Raw genomic sequence first — 13,121 nt, forward strand, 5'->3', positions numbered from 1 at the left:
GGAGTGCGAAAAAGCCTTTCAAGAATTCAAGGAATTCCTCGGGCAGCCACCAGTCCTAACCCGACCTTTAAAAGAAGAAGAACTCGTACTATACCTCTCGGTTGGAAATCGAGCAGTCGCTTCAGCGTTAATACGAGAAAATAACCAAGGACAACACCCCATATACTTTGTAAGCAAGGCACTACAAGGGGCCGAATTAAACTATCAGAAAATAGAAAAATTCGCCTACGCCCTAGTGTTCACAGCTCGGAGGCTCCGTCCCTACTTTCAAGCCCACACCATCAAAGTCCGGACAAACTAACCCATGAGACACATCCTGCAAAAAACAAACCTGGCAGGACGAATACTACAATGGGCGGTGGAACTGTCCGAGTTCGACCTCCACTATGAAGCCCGAACTGCCATAAAATCTCAGTATCTAGCCGACTTCATCGCAGAATACACTGAGACCCCTGGAACCCCACTCTCATGGAACCTGTATGTCGACGGGTCCTCAAACAAAACAGGAAGCGGAGCCGGGGTTATACTCGAAAGCGACCAAGGAACGCGGATAGAACTATCCCTAAAATTCGAGTTCCAGGCTTCGAACAACCAAGCCGAATACGAGGCCCTACTAGCAGGTCTAAAGCTAGCCGAAGAGGTCGGAGCCCAGAGAATCACGATCTTCAGCGACTCCCAGGTCGTCACATCGCAAGTAAATGGAAGCTACCAGGCCAAAGACCCAACTATGAAAAAATACCTGGACCAAACACAGGCACAATTACGCCACTTTTCAGAAATACAGATCCAGCACATACCTCGGGAACAAAACGCCCGGGCAGACGCCCTCTCAAAACTCGCCAGCACCAAGCCCGGAGGCAACAACAGAAGTCTCCTCCAGGAAACCTTACAATCTCCCTCCGTGCTAAGAGAGGAAGAAACGCTAAATATATCCAACCAACAGCAAGGATGGATGACCCCCATACTCAACTACCTGAAGACGGGAACTCTCCCCGCCGAAAGAAAGGAAGCTAAAAGACTCACGAAAGACGCCCAGAATTATACACTAATTCACGACGTATTATACAGAAGAGGATTCTCAAACCCCCTCCTTAGGTGCGTCCCGACCTCAGAAACAAAGAGCGTCCTCGAAGAAGTCCACGGAGGCATGTATGGAAACCATCTCGGAGCTCGGGCATTATCCAAAAAAGTAGTCCGAGCCGGGTTCTACTGGCCGACCTTGCAAAGAGACGCAACGGAATTTGTGAAAATATGCCCCCCTGCCAAAAACACGCCAATTTTCACAAGGCACCACCTGAAGACCTTATCAGCATCACCGCACCATGGCCCTTCGCCAAATGGGGACTTGACCTACTCGGCCCGTTCCCCCAAGGATCGGGGCAAGTCAAATACCTCATAGTAGGGGTCGACTACTTCACAAAATGGATCGAAGCTGAACCCTTAGCCACCATTACGGCTCAAAAAAGTCGCAAATTCCTATACAAAAACATTGTCACAAGGTTCGGAGTCCCCTACTCCATCACAACAGACAATGGAACACAGTTCACGGACACAAGTTTTCAGAACTTGGTGGCCGAACTAAAAATTAAACAGCAATTCACCTCAGTCGAGCACCCACAAGCCAATGGACAAGCAGAGGCTGCGAATAAAGTCATCTTGGCCGGGTTAAAACGAAGACTCCAAGGGGCCAAAGGGGCATGGGCCGAGGAGCTCCCCCAGGTACTATGGGCATATCGGACAACTCCGCACTCTACAACAGGAGAATCGCCATTTCGACTAGCTTACGGGATGGAGGCAATGATTCCTATTGAAATAGATGAAGGGTCACCTAGAACCATCTTCTACAGCGAGAAAGGTAACCCGCAGGCATAAAGAGAAGAACTCGACCTCCTCCCCGAGGTCCGAGAAAAAGCTCGGATCCGAGAAGAAGCCTTAAAGCAGCAAACGGCCCTCAGATACAATCAGAAAGTAATAAAACGAAGCTTCTCCATTCACGACCTAATTCTAATCCGAAACGACATTGGAACACAAAAGTCGGGAGAAGGAAAGCTAGCTGCAAATTGGAAAGGGCCCTACAAGGTAACTGAAGTCTTAGGAACAGGCTACTACAAAGTATCCGACCTAGAAGGCAATGAGTTGCCCAGGACCTGGCACGCCTGCAATCTAAGACGATACTACAGCTAGAAAAAGATAACCCGAGGTGTACTCTTTTTCCCTACAAGGGTTTTTTAATGAGACACCCGGTCAAAAAGACACCCGACCTAGCCAAAGGGTAAACACTCTGTAAATATTCTTTCTTTTTTAATACTAATCAAATTTTTCTATTTTCTTTTCTTCTTCCTCGTATTGAAACAAATCCTGAAAAGTACCCCCGCCAAGGCGCATTAATTTATGCTCGGCAAAACGCAAAAAATCATTTGCCAAGAGACCACACAAGGTCGGCAAAGATAAAGCGACGAGGTTCAAATTAATGTGAGAAGTTATAAAGCAACTCTGAAAAGGCTCAAAAAGCCAAATAAAAAGAGATTACAAAAATAACTTAAAAGGCCGACCAACGACAAGGTCGGACCCAACAAAGGGAGGTACTCGAACGCCCGAGGTCCGAGAAAAAAGCCCGGATCCAAGAAAGAAGCCTTAAAACGGCGAAAGCAAAGATTTCGAAAACGCTTACTAAAAAGTTGCCATACAAAAACAACTAAAAAGTACAAGCGAAAAAACGAAATCAAAGGAAAGTTCAAAAAGCGCTAGCTAAAAAGTTGTTATCCAAAAACAACTAAAAAGCATAAAAGCGGAACAAAAAGGCAAAACGCGAGCAAAAACACCGCATAATAAGCTAAAAAGTTACTACAAGTAGCTAAACGCGAAAAGGTGTCCAAAGCGTCCACAGAAACCATCCAAAAACAAAAAAGCCCACAGGCCGGGCAAAAAACCAAAGATAAAAGGATTACAGAGATTCAAGGTCCTTTCCGGACTCCACATCAACAGAAGGCTGCGGAGGAAACATAGAAATCGGGACAGCATTGACGGCACCATCATCTCGGTTCAAAACCTCCACACCAGATCCCTCCTCGGCCAAAAGTGAAGTCGGGTTCGCAACCGGAACTTTGGGGTCGGACACCGGAACCTCATCCTCGTTGGGAGCAGGAACAATCTTTCCCTCCACAACAACGTTATCCGTACTAAATAAGCTCAGATCCAGGTCAGGAGCAAGAACCCGGACCTGAGCCTTCAAATTTTCAAACATAGCATCCATACCCTTAGCCACATGACCTTCTAGTTCGAAAAAGTCATCCTGAGCGGATTGCAACTTCTCCTTTGTCTCCACAAGCTCGGCATATATCCGAGAATAATTCTCCGTCGCCGCCTTCGCCATCTCCTCAGATGCTTTCGCTGCCGCCACAGCCGCGGTAGCTTTAGTTTTCTCTTTTTCCAAAGATGCCTCCAGCTCAGTAATCCTAGCAGCCTTCAGCTCACTAAACTTCTCAAACTCAGACTGAGCCTTCTCAAGTCGGGAGCTGGTCGCACCAATGGGGGATTTCTTGAACTCCCGGGCAATAGCAGCATGAAGACTAGCCATCTGGACACAACTCCGCGCCATATACTGAAAATGATGTTCCATAGACACATCATCAGTAGAAATAAAGGTCTGAGGGAGAATATGCTGTTCAATCCAACCAAGAGCATCAAAATCCTTGTCATTAAAACCCGCAAGCTCTTGAGAGGTCTTCTGTTTCTTGGGAGGAGGACCCGAGGACGAAGGCGGATAAGAGGTAGCAGGCCCAGAGGTCGGGGGATCTTGATTTATAGCTCGGAACTGGGGAGTTGGAATAGTCTTCGACCGAGTAGTGACACCCACAGTAGACTTCTTCGGAGAAGATCGGGCAGAAGCCTCCCCGGCCTCGATATTTCGAGCAGCCACAGACTTCTTTGTCCGACGAAGGAACTTCATGGAATCCGCCTGAGAAGACATCTCTGCAGAAATAAAAGAAAAGGATTACCACAACAGAAATTCCACCAAAACAAGGAAAACCAAAATACTAAAAAAGATGAATCTCTGAGAGGTCGGGAACTACCTAACTCGGAACGGAGAAGGCTTGGATCTCCCAACATTTTCTTCGTGTCCAAGTGAGGTGCCCGACCCCATAAACTACTCACCACACCCACAAAAGCCTGCTCCACCTCATCTAGACTCTCAAAGGTATACTTAACAGACACTACATTCTCCTGCCAATAAAGAGGAAAAGAAGGCTCCCCACTCTCGTCTAGAAAGAAAGGTCGGACGTCTCCAGTAGCCCGGACCTTGAAATAAAAGTTCTTAAAATCATGAAAGGACTCATCATACAAGGTACAAAACTTCCTCCCCTGGTTAGCTCTAAAAGAGACCCAAGATACCTTCCCTCCACCCGACCCCGGCTTCGTCAACACAAACAAATATGAAAAAAGAGAAATAGAGGGAGAGACGCCCAAAAACTGACACAAAAGTTGAAACAGCTTTAAAAACGCCCAAGAATTTGGATGGAGCTGCGTAGGGGCAAGGTTACAAGACCATAACACCTCGGACTCCAGATCGGTAAAGGGAAGTCGGACACTCAGCTTAGAGAAAAAACAATCATAAGCATAAAAGAAGAGCTTCTCGGAACTATCTAAGGGCGGGAAGCACACTCTCTCCTCGGATTCCGGGGCCACTAGTTCGTAATCCCTCTCAGACTCCCTATTCTCACATATGCTACAGTGCCTACGGAACCTAGCTAAATACTCAGAATCTACCACAGAAGGGACTCTTAGAGGAAGAGGGTCTACCCAACCAAGACCACATGGAATCTTAGTCGACATCGCTTGAAGAACCTTTCGAGACATAAAATTTTTACCTACAAAGAAGAATACAGCAGCAAGCAAAAATCACATAAAGAAGATAGCAAAAACCCATTCAGCAAAGCAAGAAACAAAAACCCCACGAAAAAAAACGCGACAACCCGGAACAAAAATACCGGGGAACAAAAAAGAGCCCCCCCATATACAAACAACAAGCAATGGCGGCGCCTCTTTTCGGGGCAACCCAGGCATAAAGAAAAAGAAAACAAACAAGAGCCACACAAAGAACAGAAGCATATGTGCACAAAAATGGGAACAAACCTGGAAGAAAGAAAAGAAGACGACAAGCTCCGAAGCAAGGAGAACGAAACGACGGCGCAGAAGGAACCCCAGAAAGACACACGGAAGAGATTCGGGGAAGCAGAGCAAAGAGAAAGAAGAAGCAGTGCTCGGAAAAGATAAAACAAAAACGCAGAAAAAGGAGGAAAGGGGCAAATAAATAAAGCCTTCACAGAGCCCGAACGGAAATCTAGGAAAAACGGTAAAATGCAATAAATGCAGGAACGGCCATTTTTGAATTTTGAAAAAACTACTATGCCCGAGCTCGACCTCCCAAAAAGGACGAACTCGGGCAGGGGCACTGTTCATACCCTGACCGAGCTCCTCCAACTCGGCAAATTCGTAAGAGGTCCGACCTCGCCCTAAGGCTCACACCTACAGGTCGGACCTCGGGCAAATAAAGCAAGGAAGGCCCATCAAAAGGAACGCAGTCCAAAACCTAAAGGCCGAAAAGGCCTAGAAAAGGCGGTTCCACAAAGATAGGGATAAAACTCCCAAAGATAAGATAAGATAAGAATATCTTATCCAGGGAAGATCACGGCCAACTACTATAAATACACTGGAGCACCCAGGTATGGCATTGATTCCATATTCTACACATATCTGCTTGGACCCATGCTAACTTAAGCATCGGAGTGTCATTGCAGGTACAACCACCAACCGCTCCGCATATCAAGCTCGGGTCCCTGAACCCCCACCTCGGGCCTCTCCAGACGACCGAGCTACACGTTTCAGGTAACCCTCGGAACACCTATGAACGCGCGTGACTGACAACCACTTCCGTTCTACTCTAGGCCGGGTGCATATCTCTTAGATTCCCCAACAGAATCTTTGTGGTATAAGCTAGATAGATGGCGGCATTCATGAGGATCCGAAAAGTCTAAACCTTGTCTATGGTATTCCGAGTAGGATTCTGGGATTGAATGACTGTGACGAGCTTCAAACTCCTGAAGGCTGGGCGTAATGACAACCGCAAAAGAATCAAGGGATTCTATTCCAACCTAATTGAGAACCGACAGATGATTAGTCGTGCTGTGACGGAGCATAGGAACGTTTTCACTGAGAGGATGGGATGTAGCCATTGACAACGGTGATGCCCTACATACAGCTTGCCATGGAAAGGAGTAGGAAGGATTGGATGAATGTAATAAGAAAATAGAGATACGAGAGGAGCACAGCATCTTCACACACTTATTTGAAATTCCCACTATTGCTTTACATAAGTATTTCTATCCCTTTTTATTTTCTATTTATTATTAATTTTCGAACTCATCATAAACCAATTTAATCCGCCTAACTGAGATTTACAAGGTGACCATAGCTTGCTTCATACCAACAATCTCTGTGGGATCGACCCTTACTCACGTAAGGTATTACTTGGATGACCCAGTACACTTGCTGGTTAAGTTGAACGGAGTTGTGGAAAGAAAAAGCTTCTCTAACAGTGCCTGGAACTCTTATATCACAATTTCGTCCACCAGTGGTCAAGTGTTGGTTAGGGTCTTCTTGAGCACCTCCTCCAAATGAGCAATTATTTTGCACCAAAGTGATGAGCTGGGGTTTTAGCTCGAAATTGTTGGCATGTATGGTGGGTTTCTGAATGCTACTCCCACAGTTTCCAGGATTAGGATTGGTATAGGATCCTAAGACCCTCCTTTCTTGTCCAGCACGGTTGGCATGGCCTTGATTATGAGCCTCCTCTTCATGGTTGTTCTCCAAATTCTCTTCCATGTTGGGTTCAAAGTACTCTTCCTCTTCCTCAGCACCAATAATCCTTTTTCCTCTTGCCTCCCTTCTTAGTCTCCAAAGGGTTCTTTCAGGTTCTGAATCAAAGGATGTTGAGACTCCTTCTCTTCTCGTTGTCATACAACAAACAGATTGCACAACGGGAGGTATAGTGAAGATTATTCTTGTTATAGTAATTGTTAGTGTGAGTGATGCAAGTTATCAAACAGTTAGTGGGTTAGTGAGCTGAATTATGATCAACTAAGAAAAAGAGAACAGAAAATAGAGAGGGTATAGGGGATGAGGAAGAAATTAAAAACAAACTAAGGTAAATTGACTGAATAAAAAAAACGAATAACGAAATAAAAAACAAAAAAATGCTCAATCTAGTGATCTTCTAACTTAATCATTGTTGATTCAAAATTAATCCCCGGCAACGGCGCCATAAACTTGATGCGTGAAAACTTGTCTCTCAACAAATTTCTCTTCGGTAAGTATACCTAATTGTCGTCAAGTAAAACTCACAATAGAGTGAGGTCGAATCCCACAGGGATTGATTGGTCAAGCAACTTTAGTTAGAAGAATATGCTAGTTGAGCTAAACAGAATTGAGATTGAGATGCAGAAATTTAAATGACTGGAAAGTAAATAATAAAAATTAAAGTGCAGAATCTTAAATGGGGAGTTGGGGTAATGAGTAGGAAATTAAATGGCAGAATGTAAATAGAATGGGTAAGATCAGAAATGGGGAGATCATTGGGTTTATGAGATGTTGCATTCTCTGGATTAGGTTCATTCTCATCTCTTCCTCAATCAATGCATTCATTAATCTCCTTGGAAATCTTAAGTGATTGGATCCCAATTCCTTGGCAATCCAATCTCTCTAAGCTTGAACAATTGCCCAATTCCTAGATTTAATTGCTTATGGGAAGAGAAGAAAGTGTGGTCACTGATTATACCACATGTATTTCCAAATCAAAGCGTTGGGAGGATTAAATGTCACAATATCCATCCAAACCCCAATTTGGACCAACATGAGAAAGCATTTCTAGCATGATTTCCTCATCCCTTTTCCAAGGTTCAAAGGAGATCCAATTATGGAGAGTTTCTTTTCCAAGACAACTAACCAATTGAATTAAGATCGAAAGCTTTCTAGTAAGATCAAGAGAAAAGAAAGAAGAAGAAGAATGAAAACTATAATTGATCCATCAAATTACAACAGAGCTCCCTAACCCAATGAAAGGGGTTTAGTTGTTCGAATGAAAAATGGCAAAAAAGAAGAATCCATGCTAGAAGTACAGAAAAGTAAATATGCAGAGAGTAGTTCCCAAAAGTGCTAAGCTTCTCTCTAGTTCAAAACTACTCCTATATATACTACTCTTCATGATCTTCTAGTGAGTTCTTCAAGTCTTGGATGTGGGCTCTAGACCTTGAGTTGAAGCAATTCTCATCTTTAGTGGGCCCAGCTTGCAGAGAAATATGAATTAGGCTTGGGCATTTAGTGAGATTAACGTTGAGTAACATTTTCGGTGCGAGAACGTTAGTGGCATTCACTTTTTTCACTAACGTTCCACCCTTATATACCCACGTTAATTCCAACGTTAGTAATCTTAACGTTTCTTACTCAATCCTTGGCCAACGTTAATGGGACTCACTTTTCCCATTAATGTTAGCGTGTGCCCCTTTTCACAAACGTTAATGGGAATCACTTTTCTCATTAACGTTGCTTGCCTCTTGCCCCTACGTTAGATCTCACGTTAGCTTGGCTAACGTAGCTCTTAACGTGGGTATCTATCACCTTCGAGAGCGTTAGTGACACTCACCTTTATCACTAACACTCCAATTGCCGTAAGTCCCTACGTTAGAACCCACGTTAACTAAGTTAACGCGGCTCTTAACGTAGTAATGAAGCCATCTCCCAACGTTAGTGACAAAAGTGAGTGTCACTAACGTTGGTTCTTTGAACCCAACTCCACGTTAACTTTCACGTTAACAATCTTAACGTGAGAGTTAACGTAGGCAATGCTAATGATCCAACGTTAGTGACAAAAGTGAGTGTCACTAACGTTGGCGTTGTTGATCCTCTTCCACGTTAGAGTTCACGTTAACTAAGTTAACGTGACTCTTAACGTGGGGCATTGCCTAGTTTCCCAACGTTAGTGGTGTTCACGTTTACCACTAACGTTGAGGAGAAACGTTATTGGAGTTCATGTTTCTCGTTAACGTGGAGTCTTCTTTTTCTTCGACGTTAAGTACCACGTTAACTTAGTTAACGTGGCTCTTAACGTAAGCTATGAATGGCTTCGCAGGCATTATTGGTGATCACTTTTCTCATTAACGTTGCAAGCTCTTTGCCATCCCACGTTAGTAGTCACGTTAACTAAGTTAACGTGAATGCTAACGTGGTTCTTCCATGCTTCATTTATCCTGAAATCAAGCAATTAGAGTGCATCAAAGCTCTAGCCAAAGTCATGAGATTATGCATCATCAAGTTATCATGCAATTCTGGCAAAAATCTCATGAAATCATGCAAAATTCACAATAGTTGCTTAAAAGAAGTTGTAAGTGTATTTTCACCCAAAACTTGCCTTATTCACTAAGAAAATGCATAAAACTACCCTAAAACAGTAAAGAAAAGGCCAGTGAAACTAGCCTAGATGCCCTGACATCAGTTCACTCCATTAGTTTTGACAGGATCACAAATATGTAGGAAATCAGATATGAATTTATTGGGGTCCTCCTGTGGGAGTCCATGAAACTGGCGATTCTGTGGCACTAGAGTAACCAGTTGAAGCTTAAGCTCGAAGTTGTTGGCACCTATGGCATGTATAGATATGCTGCGCCTATAGAAGTTAGAGGTGTGTGTAGTATAAGAGACAAAGACCTTCCTTACATCTCCTCCAGCGTCTGGATTAGCTGCCATGGTTGTATCTACAGTGTCTTGCTCTAGAGATTCTGTGGGGTTCCCTCTGGCTCTACTAGCTTGAGCTTGTTGCAATCGCCGCCTTAAGGTCCTCTCAGGTTCAGGATCGGATTAAGAAAGGCTTCTCTATCCCTGTTCCTGCTCATAAACAAGAAGAAACAAAACAATAAAAGGGGAAAGAAGTAAGTCTCTATGTCAGAGTATAGAGAGCTCCCTATGAGAAATTCTAATAAAAAAAATCAAATGAGTCAAAGTAAAAAAAAAATAAAAAAATAAAGGTGTTTTTAAATTAAAGATTTTTCAAAAATAAAGAGAGAGAAGAAGTTAAGAAGTTTTCAAAAAAGAAGAAAGAAAAAAAAGTTAAAGAGACACCAAACTTAAAATTAAAATAAGATAAGGCAAACAACTAACTAACAAGATTTAAAATTAAAAATGGAGGGTTTATTTTGAAATCTTTCAAAAATTTGAAAGAGAAAATCAAATAAAAGTTTTGAAATTCAAATTTGAAAGAAAGAAAGATTAACAAAATACTAAACTTTTAAAATTTGAATTTTAAAATAAAGATAAGATAACAAAATTTGAAAATAAAGGAAAAAGATAGAAGATTTGGTTCTAATTTTTTTTTTCAAAAATAAAAGGAAAAAAGTCAAATAAAGATTTTGAATTTCAAAATTAAAGAATGAAAACTAAAGAAACTCTAAATTTTAAAATTTGAATTTAAAATATAGATAAAATAAGATAAGATATCAAAGTTTCAAACTTTAAGAAAAGATAAAGATTAAAGGTCAAGAAAGATAAACACGACATGATTTTAAAAAGAAAATTAATTAAAAAGAATAGGAAAAGGCTTGAAAATTTTGAAATTTAAAAAGAAAAAGGAAATATGAAAAGACACCAAACTTTAAAATTTAAAATTAAATCAAAATAAGATAATAAGAAAAGTTTGAAAATTAAAAAGGAAAAATAAACAATATTAATTTTAAAAATTTAAAGGAAAAACATTAAAAAAACACCAAACTTAAAAATTTTGAAATCAATTAACACTAATTTAAAAAAAATTTAGAGAGAAACACTAAAAAATACCAAACTTAAAAATTTTGAAATCAAACAAGAGAAAATAACGAAAAAAATTCGAACAAAAATAAAAAAGGGAAAAGATAAACAAGATAGAAATTGAATGTTCAAGTAAGCAAACAAGATCTGTTCATACCCTGGGTCACAGCCGTCCGACTCGGGATGCTCTACAGACAAAGCGACCGACCTCTTCAGGTCAGGATGACCTGACCTCTTCTCAAAGAGCTCGACTAAGTCACAGGAAAGTCCAAATTAAGGGCCCAAATGGAGGACCACGTCCCAAATCTTAAGGCAGCCCAAGCCTACAGAGAGAAAGGCGGTTTCCTTGAAGATAAGATAAGATAAGATAAGATAACTAACTTATTTTATCTAAAAAGGTCACTACACACCATTATAAATACACTGGAGCACCCAGTTATAACTCATACTCTGATTCTACTCAATACCTGCTTAATACCCTTGCTAACTTATGTATCGGAGTCCCTTGCAGGTACCCCCCACCCTTCGGGGGACGAAGGATTAGCATACCCACCAAGTCCATAAGTCGGACACAATAGCTCCGACCCACGCAGAAGATCTTGTTCGAGATCGACCTACAGTTTTAGGTAACCGTCGGAACATTGGCGCCGTTGCCGGGGAACCTAGAAGTCATCCCATTACCATAGTGGACGACCATGACAATGATCACACCTCAGATCTAGAAGAAAGAACACCGCATAAAAACACGGACACCACACCAAAAGATACTCCCCAAATCAACAATAAAAAGAACTCCCCAAACGAGGGAGCCCTAGATGCATTTCAAGATCGGTTAAAACAACTTGAGGAAGAAGCTCTATGTCAACGAGAGGCTGAGAAGGACCTGCAAAGAGAAATAAGGCGACGCTGGGAATTGGAGAACAAAATCCTAAAACTTGAAGCTGATGTCAAGACTAAAGCCAGCTGATCCATTCCCGAAGATAGCACCCGCAAGGAGCAAGATCCATTCACCAAGGAGATCATGAAGACAAAAATCCCAAAAGACTTTAAACTCCCAGACACGACCTTGTATGACGGCACTATGGATCCCATCCATCATCTCAGCAACTTCAGGAGCAGAATGTATCTCACCGACGCCTCAGATGTAGTTCGTTGCAAAGCCTTTCCAACTACCTTAACAAAAACAGCAATTAGATGGTTCGACAACCTCCCGCCTAGGTCCATCTCAAGTTTTGATGACATGGCTAAGAAATTCCTGGCCAGATTCTCCATCCAAAAGGACAAAGCTAAACATGCGCTGAGCTTACTGGAATCAGACAAGGAGAAAGGGAAACCCTGCGCAACTACATAGAGAGATTCAACAAAACATGCATGGATATACAAAACCTGCCAACAGAAGCCGCTATCATGGGCCTCATTAATGGCCTGCGAGAAGGGCCTTTTAGTCAATCTATATCAAAGAAGTACCCCACATCTCTAAACGAGGTGCAAGAACGAGCGGAAAAGTACATCAACATGGAGGAAAACTCCCGATAAGGAGAGACCTCTGAAGAGATGAACTTTGCATGGTCTAGGAATCTTTACAATTAGGTACTCATTGCAAGTATAGCTCCTAAACCAATAGAAGTCCTTTCTTACAAACGTTTTGGTTGTCACAAGTAACAAACCCTTTTTAAAATTGATAACCGAGTATTCAAACCTCGGGTCATCTTCTCAAGGAATTGCAGGGAAGTATGATTTGTTATTGGTTATGGAAAATAGTGTTTTGGGTTTGAAAAAGGTTTTAAACAAGGGAAGTAGCTTGCAAGAATTAATAAATTAATAACTAACATAACTCCTGGCAAAGTATGAAAACTGGAAGTCCTATCCCAGTTGTCCTTATCAATTATGACGAGGATTGGATTTTTGTCTACCACTAAGTTAACCTCTAACTATGAAGGTAAGTTAAGTGGACGGAATAAGTTTGGTTCCTCAAGTCCTAGTCTTTCCTTGGGAAAGACTAGAGTTAGTGGAACTCAAGTTAATTCTTGATGAATTCCAAAATTCAGTCAACAATGAGTTTGACAACTCAAGAGTTACCAATTAATCAATTAAAGCCAAAAGGGAAGAGAATCTACTTGAATAAAAATGCCTTTAGATGAGAAGCAACAATAACATAAATAAAAGAAGGAAATCTTAAGTCTGAAATACCTCAATTGCATTAATAAAATAAAATCAATCCAATCATGAAGAGTCATAAGCCAAATAGGTAACATCAATAATCAAATAAT

The sequence above is a fragment of the Arachis hypogaea genome, chromosome 5 (genome assembly GCF_003086295.3).
Source record: "Arachis hypogaea cultivar Tifrunner chromosome 5, arahy.Tifrunner.gnm2.J5K5, whole genome shotgun sequence".
In the NCBI taxonomy this organism is placed as follows: domain Eukaryota; kingdom Viridiplantae; phylum Streptophyta; class Magnoliopsida; order Fabales; family Fabaceae; genus Arachis; species Arachis hypogaea.